This window comes from Octopus sinensis, linkage group LG1 (genome assembly GCF_006345805.1).
Source record: "Octopus sinensis linkage group LG1, ASM634580v1, whole genome shotgun sequence".
Classification (NCBI taxonomy): Eukaryota; Metazoa; Mollusca; class Cephalopoda; order Octopoda; family Octopodidae; genus Octopus; species Octopus sinensis.
The window spans coordinates 115,618,581-115,628,580 of NC_042997.1; the positions used below are offsets into that span (position 1 = coordinate 115,618,581).

Below are 10,000 nucleotides of genomic sequence, written 5' to 3' on the forward strand. Positions count from 1 at the left end.
GGGGTCGGTTAGGGAAGAGGTGTGAAGTGGACGGGTCGGACTGGAGATGACGGAAAGCTCGAAGAATGGTGCGTTGGAGACGTAGGGTCGTAGGGTGGTAAGTGAGGGGAAAAGGGAGGCGGGAGACTACAGGGCGGGTTCGGGGAGAGAGAGCAGATACACGGTCCACGGACCGTGCTCTGGCAAGGGCGGTGTGGATAGTGGTGAGGGGGTATCCACGTAGGGTGAAGTGGTGAGCCATACGTTGAGACTGAGTCTCAAAGTCATGGTCGTCACTACAGAGCCTACGTAGACGGAGGAATTGGGAATAGGGGATGGAAAGCTTGGTGTGTTCTGGGTGGGAGGAAGAGAAGTTGAGGTATGAGTGTGAGTCTGTGTGTTTGTAGTGAATGGAGGTGGTAAGAGTGGAGTGAAGAATGCTAACCGAAATGTCGAGGAAGGAGACAGAGGTTGTTGGAGATAGTGGAAGTGAAGTGGAGGGCTGGATGGAAAGATTGGACGAAAGAGAGGAAGGAATCTAGATGTTCGCGGTAGAGTGAGGTGGCACCGATAATGTCGTCAATATAACGACCATATAGTTCAGGAGTGGGACCAGTGAAATTAGAGAATATTTGGGCCTCAACATAGCCAACGAACAGGTTCGCATAGTTGGGGCCCATTCGCGTTCCCATGGCCACTCCCGAGACTGATGGTAGAACTCGCCCGCGAACGAGAAGCAGTTCAGAGTAAGGACAAGTTCGGCCAGACGAATGAGTGTGGAGGTGTCAGGTACAGGGTTAGAGCGGAGGTCAAGAAAGTGTCGAAGGGCCTGCAGTCCTTCGTGGTGAGGGATAACAGTATAGAGGCTTCGGATGTCCATAGTAAAAAGGATTTTGGAGGAGCCGGGAGGAAAGGAGAAAGAGTTGAAAAGCCGGAGAGCATGGTTGGTATCGTGGATGTGGGAGGGAAGAGATGCCACTAGGGGGGGGCAAGGACACGGTCGAGGTATTTAGAGATGAGCTCCGTGGGGCAGTTACAGGCGGAGACGATGGGACGGCCAGGGTTGTTGGGTTTGGGGATTTTGGGGAGGAAGTAAATGGTGGGGGTACGTGGGGTTCGCACAATTAGGTTGGATGCGGTGCGGGGGAGACGGGAGGACGAGATGAGGTCTTGGACGGTAGAGGATACCGTCTGTTGGTAGCTACGTGTGGGGTTAGAGGGCAGAGGGGAATAGAAGGAGGTGTCATTGAGTTGGCGGAAAGCCTCGGCCCTATAGAGGTCCGCGCTCCACACCACTACAGCTCCACCCTTGTCAGCCGGTTTGATGATAATGTCAGCGCGCCGTTGGAGGGAACGAAGAGCCAAGAGCTCAGCCGGGGAGATGTTGAGGCGGCGTTGGCGCCTGGAGAAGTGAACCGCTCCAATGCACGCTGACAAGCGCCCGCGAAAAGATCCACTGCTAGGATCTGGCCAGGGGCAGGCGTCCACGGGGATGGTCGGCGGCCCAGGCCAGTGAAGCAGTCGTCCTCTTCGTGGGGTGTGGGTGGCGAGTCGTGGTAATGCGCACCCAACCGGACACGGCGCACAAAGCTGTGGACATCAACTCGCGTCTGGAATTCCTTACAGGATGGAGTGAGGGGGATGAAACGCAGACCCCTACCAAGGACGGAGCGTTCAGCCGCAGAGAGGGGAAGATCGGGGGGAATGGTAACAACAGACGGAAGTGGAGAAGGGGTGGGTGGAATAGAAGTAGGAGGGGTGGTAGGTCTCGTGGAGGTCTGAGGGGGAGGGATTGGGGAGGTGTGTGGGGGGTGGTTGGGCGGGGCAGTAGGGTTAGGTGTAGGTGGATGGAGCCTAACGGGAGGGGAGAAGGGGTTGTAGGGAGGGGCAGTGGGGTTAGGTGTGGGTGGATGGAGCCTATCGGGAGGGGAGAAGGGTGGTGGAGGAGTTGGGGTAGTGGCGTCGGGTAGGGTGGAATGGAAGAGTGATTGGAGTTTACGAAGTTTGGTATCAGAAAGAAATTGATGGAAGAGTTGATTCAAATGGATAATGAAGCGTAGCGTGTTTGGAGCATAGAGAGGCGGCAGAGAGGAGAAGAAGGTGGAGAAAGCAGGAGGAAGAAGGCGGTTGATGGCATGTAGTTTGGAGAGATTGGAGCGAATGGTGGCCCGCATAAGGCGGTAAGATGTGGTGTGGAGTATGGGTAAGATGGAAGAATCCGAGTGGAGAGCAGGGTGGAAGTGGAGGCGGAAACCTTTAGGGATGAGTCGGTGATGTAGACAGCGGCTTAGGAAAGAGACATGGCTAGAGAAGCGGGTTTTTTTAAAAAGAAGTAGAGAGAGATTAACATACGGCTGAAGGCAATATACAGGAAGCGAACGTAGATGATCCTTCAAACAGTGATGGAGGGTGAGGAGGTAGGACCTAGGATCCGGCATGATGGGATAGCGGAAAAAAAAACGTTCGAAAAAACAAAAAAAAACAAAAAACAAAAATTATCGTATGAAAAAAATAGAAAAAAAGGATAGCGAAAAAAGGGGAAAAAACAAACGTTCAAAAAAACAAAAAAATAATAATCGTATGAAAAAACTAGATAAGTAAGCGATAGGGGCAGAAAAGACGGGGCAAACGGAAAAGGGAAAGAAAGAAGGGAAGCAGAGAGAGGGGGAGGCAAAAAAAAGGGGGGTGCAGGCAGAGGAAACGGAGTATGGACATCCAGAGAGGGAAGAAAGACGGAAAGGAGAACAAAAATTCAGGAAAATGTGGGAAGCATGAAATGAATGTAAAAAAAGTGGTAATATAAGAGAAAATAAAAATACAACAAACGGGACAGTTTATGCGAACAAGTTCAAGGTTGAAAGTTCAAGGTGAGAAATGTGTAGACGTCGTGGTATATTTTTTAAGGATTTCACATCAATGCAAAGTCACTTTGATCCGCGAAAGAGAGGTGCAGCCAATGGTAAGTATCCAAGAGGTAAAGAAAATGATCCGATCAAGGTAGAGGTAAGTGTTGATAGTGGTATTGGTAGAATATAGGATGAAAGTGAGACCACGTGAGCGCATAATATATAACGGGAAGCTTTATGAAAATAAACAAAAGACGAAGGCAGGTGGAAAACAAACGAACAATTGTATTAGTATGGCGCTCAGGAAATATAAATAAAACAAGTCTTTAACGTTTCGAGCCTACGCTCTTCAACAGAAAGATACACAGAGAGAGAAAAACACAGAAAGAAGGAGAGAAAAAAAATGCCTGCAATAGCTAACGAATCAACATGGCGATCTGATTTCGGCCAGAGGTCAAAGATCAAACATGAGACGCGAGAGCGAAATAAGGGGAGATAATAGGGTTGATAAAAGGGTTGAGGGACCAGCTAAAAGTGCGTGGGAGGGGTCTGGATGTGTGTATGTATAGGGTTGGTGTATGTATTAGTATGTATAAGTGTGTGTGTGTGTGTGTGTGTGTGTGTGTGTGTGTGTGTATGAGAGAGTATTAGTGCGTAAGATTGGTCTGGACATGCGTATGTATGGGGTTGGTGTATGTATTAGTATGTATTAGTATGTATTAGTACGTATTGGTATGTATAGGTATGTGTGTGTGTGTGTGTGAGAGTATAAGTGCGTATGCGGGGTCTGGACGTGTGTATGTATAGGGTTGGTGTAAGTATTAGTATGTACTAGTATGTATTAGTACGTATTAGTATGTATTAGTTGGTGTGTGTATTAGTATGGCACATCATATGTGATGTGATGTGTAAAGTCATGTGGTGTAGTGAGGAGAAGAGGGGGAGGGGGAGAAGAGGGGGAGGGGAGGGGGAGAAGAGGGGAGGGGAGAAGAGGGGGGAGAGAAGGGGAGGGGAATAAGAGGGGGAGTAGAAGGGGGAAGAGGAGAGGATGGGGGAGAAATATATTTGTCTGTTTTCTGTGATGGGAAGGGAGATTAATAAATACGCCACTACGTTCCGTGTCTTCCATTTTGGTAGTCTCAACAACCAAAAGAAAAAAAAATGCTTGTCTGTGGATTGGCAGCAGAGTTATAAGTGATATTGAGAAGCCCGATAACACTTAACGGTGACACATAGTATTGTCACTTCCATTTCCACTTAATTTGATAAGAATATTTTCTGATATATTCTCAAAGACTTACAATCAGTTAACGGACTTCTACCATTAATCACACCTACCCGTACCTCTTACTTCTTCTAACTCATCGAGCAATCAACGGTTTTCGTGCCCTTTAAGATTAATGGTCGTTCCTTCCGATTACAATATGCCGCAAGCATAGGTCATGTTGATAAGACCAATGCTTTTTTTATTGTAGCCGTAAGTCTTACGGTAAATCGCTACTGGCCAACACTGCAAACTAACGTTACCGTTTGCATATCATTAACATATATTTGTCAATACGTATGTCTCTTGTTAGATTGTGTGCACCGTTTTCGAAAGAGGTGTGAATTTTATGAGTAAGATGTTAAGTTCTTAAAAATCTATTGGTTAAATACATTTACTGTGTTTGTAACAACTACACAAAAAAGAGGTGAACAAGGGTTATACAAAGCCAAAGACGTGAAAAGCACAGCAATAACAAGATGAAGAAGAACAAAGGGAAAATAACAGCAAGAAGAAGAAGACAACTTGATATGTTTTATATTGTTATGCTTAGTCCCGGATCAATGGGTTAACTTATTTATTGGTTTTTTTCTTCCTCACATGCAAAACACATACAATAAACACATAAAGACAAGCGTGCGCGCACACACACACATACACACGCACATACACACCTACACACACACATACACACGCATACACGCACATACTCACACATGAACACGCACACATACACACGCGCGCATCACACATACATGTAGACTCACGCACGAGACGGCACATGCGTTTCAACAAGTTTCTTAGTTCAGTGGAAGTATCATATTTGAGACCTAGAGATAATCCAGCGATAATTTAGCTGGAATAGTCGGCCAAATCGAGTAAATCTGATTAATTTCGAAACGAAACGCAACAAATAAATAAAATCGTTTGGGTTTTATAGCCACCTTCTTTATCTGATGGCTCACACAGGAATAATATATTAGATTCGCCAAAATAATAAAAAGAATAACAGCAGCAGCAGCAGCAACAGTAGTAGTAGTAGTAGTAGTAGTAGTAGTAGTAGTAGTAGTAGTAGTAGTAGTAGTAGTCGGTTGATCCCGGAAGTTTCTCAAATTCTTCCAATCCCGTTTTTATCGTTTTTTAAGTCTTTCGGGTTAACAAAACGGTGAAGCACTTATCTGATTTATACGTCTGTTTTGGGTAGACTCGGTTTCAGAAGAAAAAAAAAAAGCTGTTTTTAGTTAATGAATTGGTTAATTATTTTACACGTTTCGTTTAGTTTTTACCATGTGAAGAAAATGATTTTAAGAAACCACTCGCATTTCATTTTAACCGAGAAAGTTTAAAACATCTCTATTTATTGTCAAAAGTTTATGTGACCAGCAAAATATTGGTTTCAAATTTCGGCACAAGGTCAGCAGTTTCAGAGAAACATAGATCCCCAGTGCATAACTGGTACTTATTTTATCGACCCCAAAAGGATGAAAGGCTTCGACCGAATTTTAAACTCAGAACGTGCAGAGAGACGAAATGTGGTTAAGTATTTTTGCCTCGCATGCTAGCGATTCATGAGCAACAGAATATTCTTTTCTACTCTAGGCCCAAGGCCCGAAATTTGGTGGGAGGGGCCGGTCGATTACATCGACCCCAGTTCGTAACTGCTACTTAATTTATCGACCCCGAAAGGATGAAAGGCAAAGTCGACCTCGGCGGAATTTGAACTCAGAACGTAAAGACAGACGAAATACCTATTTCTTTACTACCCACAAGAGGCTAAACACAGAGAGGTCAAACAAGGACAGACACACGGATTAAGTCGATTAATTTGACCCCAGTGCGTAACTAGTACTCAATTTATCGATCCCGAAAGGATGAAACGCAAAGTCGACCTCGGCGGAATTTGAACTCAGAACGTAAAGACAGACGAAATACCTATTTCTTTACTACCCACAAGAGGCTAAACACAGAGAGGTCAAACAAGGACAGACACACGGATTAAGTCGATTAATTTGACCCCAGTGCGTAACTAGTACTCAATTTATCGATCCCGAAAGGATGAAACGCAAAGTCGACCTCGGCGGAATTTAAACTCAGAACGTAAAGACAGACGAAATACCTATTTCTTTACTACCCATAAGGGGCTAAACACAGAGAGGTCAAACAAGGACAGACACACGGATTAAGTCGATTATATCGACCCCAGTGCGTAACTAGTACTTAATTTATCGATCCCGAAAGGGTGAAAGGCAAAGTCGACCTCGGCGGAATTTGAACTCAGAGCGTAACGGCAGACGAAATACGGCTACGCATTTCGCCCGGCGTGCTAACGTTTCTGCCAGCTCGCCGCCCTATTGCTATCATTATTGTGAAGTCAGCAAGCTGCCAGTATTTTAGCATACCGGACAAAATTCTTGGGAGCATTTCGTCCGGCTCTTCAATTTCTGAGTTCGACTTTGCTTTGAACATTTCGCCCGGAGAGCAGCAGAATATTGCGAACGTTAACCTATCCCACTGCTAAATAAGATATAGGCCCTTACTACCTAGTCAAAAACAGAAGCCAATTTTGTAAATCCAGATACTTAAAAGATGGCTCTTGAGTTCTTTTCCTACTTTGTATCACTACGTTTAATTTTCAAATATTTGTGTTTGCGTAAAAATGTTGGCATTGCGTTTAACTCTCTACATATATAAAGCTGATGTTGTCTGTGTATGGCAGGTTTAGTAGCCTTCAACTAACACTATCTCCTCCGAGACCCTGCGGCGCAAGCAGATCAAAATTGAGAGTATGATAGAAGAAGGCTTGCTCTTCCTTCCGTAGAAGAAAAAATTCAAATCGGATCATGTTAACACCAAAAATTATTTACATCAAAAAGGTGCTTTTTTTTCTATGAAAATCCCTATTTTTAACGATTTTTTGACTGCTGTGTCGCCATTTTTCGGTGTATTTCAACCAGAAAAATGTTTACTTAAAGAGAATAACAAGCTAGATGATGCAAAATTTTTACTTTTCAAAAATTCCAATTCTAAAGGGTCGAAACAAACCCGAGCAACGCCGGGTGATACTGCTAGTTAACATGTAAAACCCATATCGAAACTTAACACGTTTCTACTGACACAACACAAAATAAGAATTATGATAATGCTCAAAATTTGACCGCGAGAAAACAATTCCACACGTGACCGCTGATGCATTTGACAACCAGTGTTGGTGTGTATATATATATATATATGTATCCTCACCTTAGCGGTTCGGCAAAAGAGACCGATAGAATAAGCGGCTTTAAAAAAAATGAAATCCTTGGGTTGATCAGTATTCGAGCCATGTTGGGACACCAGTATTTTCCACGGTGGTGCTCCAGCATGACTGCAGTCATGACTGAAACAAGTAAAAGAAAAATAGTTAAAAAAGACAAGAAATTGCTCAGAAGGACGACAAAGGAACACGCGGAAAATACACATCCAAGATGCGGACATCTCATCTGTCATTATGTAGGCGCCCTGTTAAACGATTCTTGGTTGCAGTATTTTACGCTAAGTCGGCGAGCTGGCAGAAACGTTAGCACGCCGGGCGAAATACGTAGCCATATTTCGTCTGTCGTTAGGTTCTGAGTTCAAATTCCGCCGAGGTCGACATTGCCTTTCATCCTTTCGGGATCGATAAATTAAGTACCAGTTACGCACTGAGGTCGATGTAATCGACTTAATACCTATGTCTGTCCTTGTTTTTCCCCTCTATGTTTAGCCCCTTCTGTGTAGTAAAGAAATTGGTATTTCGTCTGCCGCTACGTTCTGAGTACAAATTCCACCGAGGTCGACTTTGCCTTTCGTCCTTTCGAGGTCGATTAAATAAGTACCAGTTACGCACTGGGGTCGATATAATCGACTTAATCCGTTTGTCTGTCCTTGTTTGTCCTCTGTGTTTAGCCCTTTGTAGGTAGTAAAGAAATAGGTATTTTACGCTAACTGTACAAACTTCGAGCTAGCAAAGTGAATTCGTCTCATGGCCAGATCGAGCATACCGCATCAATCAACTGAAATAACAGCTAAATATTAATATCTATCGATTGATATCTATCGTTATTGTTCACCTCTGGTACGATTCGGTTCGCTTGATCTGGAAGTATACTGTGTTATTCAACACTCTTTTACTTGTTTCAGTCACTTGACTGTGGCCATGCTGGAGCACCGCCTTCAGTCGAGCAAATCGACGCCAGGACTTATTCTTTGTAAACCTAGTACTTATTCTATCGGTCTCTTTTGCCGGACCGCTATGTTACGGGGACATAAACACACCAGCATCGGTTGTCAAGCGACGTTGGGAGGGACAAACACAGACACACAAACATAAGCACACACACACACACACACACACACACACATATATATATGTATATATACATACATACATATATGCGACGGGCTTCTTTCAGTTTCGGTCTACCAAATCCACTCACAATGCTTTGGTCGGCCCGAGGCTATAGTAGAAGACAGTTGCCCAAGATGTCACGCAGTGGGACTGAACCCGGAACTATGTTGTTTGTAAGCAAGCTACTTACCATACAGCCACTCCTACGCCTATATCTTTAAAGCGACTTTCCTCGGATGAAATACCGAAATCTAAAAGGCGTTTAACAATTCACAAGCACTAAGTATATGATATCGATGTTTGCATTCTTAGAGCCGCTTCTAACTCAAAATTTTTATCTTGATTTACTTGTGCAGCGCCAGTACGCATCAGTGGATAGATTTTACGCTAACTGTATAGACTTCCAGCCGGTAATTTGAATTGTAGAAATGCTTCTAACTGAAAAATCTTGAGGCGTGTGAATCTGTGAATCCGTGTATGCAAAGTACAAAAACAGACATGAGCGAAAAAAGGGGGGAGCGGAAAGAAATGTAAACATGAAAACAGAGACTAACAGTTACATAGGGAGGAAAAGAAAAAAAAAACAATAAAAAGGACAGTGGGCTCGTCCGGGATTCGAACCCGGGACCTCTCGCACCCAAAGCGAAAATCATACCCCTAGACCAACGAGCCACCGGGTCGCCACACGATAAGCTGTCAAATTTCTCTAAATATACTACTAATACTAGTTTTCTTATTAGTAACAGATTCTGGCTGACTGCTGCCTCGAAAACACTATTAAAGACTCTTCTGTTTTTGTTCTTTGTTTTTTCTTACTTTAGTCTGAGATCCACTGTCCACGTGTCTATAAAACAATTACAAATTCTTAACAAGTTCTTTTAATTAAAAGAGAAAAGTTACAGCAATTACGATTAAAAAATAACACAATAAAAAGGACACTGGGCTCGTCCGGGATTCGAACCCGGGACCTCTCGCACCCAAAGCGAAAATCATACCCCTAGACCAACGAGCCACCGGATCGCCACACGATAAGCTGTCAAATTTCTCTAAATATACTACTAATACTAGTTTTCTTATTAGTAACAGATTCTGGCTGACTGCTGCCTCGAAAACACTATTAAAGACTCTTCTGTTTTTGTTCTTTGTTTTTTCTTACTTTAGTCTGAGATCCACTGTCCACGTGTCTATAAAACAATTACAAATTCTTAACAAGTTCTTTTAATTAAAAGAGAAAAGTTACAGCAATTACGATTAAAAAATAACACATAATACTTTGGTCTCTGCACATAATGACGTGGTCCTGTATGCTGTTTTTCCTGATGACGTGCGTGTATGTGTATGTCAGTATACATGTGAACGTATATATATGTGTGCACATATTTTTGCGTGTGTAATTTGAAGTTATATGTTTAGTATTTCTAATTAAATTTCAGCCACTTTTTATAGCTGGCTCGTTGGTCTAGGGGTATGATTTTCGCTTAGGGTGCGAGAGGTCCCGGGTTCAAATCCCGGACGAGCCCAACTTTTTTTTCTTTTTGATATTTA

General features: G+C 43.5%; 3 non-coding genes across 3 annotated transcripts; 1 reads left to right on the forward strand and 2 right to left on the reverse strand.

The window, feature by feature from the left end:
- Positions 1 to 9,055: 9,055 nt before the first annotated feature.
- Trnap-ugg lies at positions 9,056 to 9,127 on the reverse strand. Its single transcript has one exon. It is a non-coding gene; the product is annotated as a tRNA-Pro (tRNA).
- A 268-nt stretch (positions 9,128 to 9,395) lies between these two features.
- Trnap-ugg lies at positions 9,396 to 9,467 on the reverse strand. The gene has a single exon. It is a non-coding gene; the product is annotated as a tRNA-Pro (tRNA).
- A 436-nt stretch (positions 9,468 to 9,903) lies between these two features.
- On the forward strand, positions 9,904 to 9,975 carry Trnap-agg. The gene has a single exon. It is a non-coding gene; the product is annotated as a tRNA-Pro (tRNA).
- Positions 9,976 to 10,000: the final 25 nt, after the last annotated feature.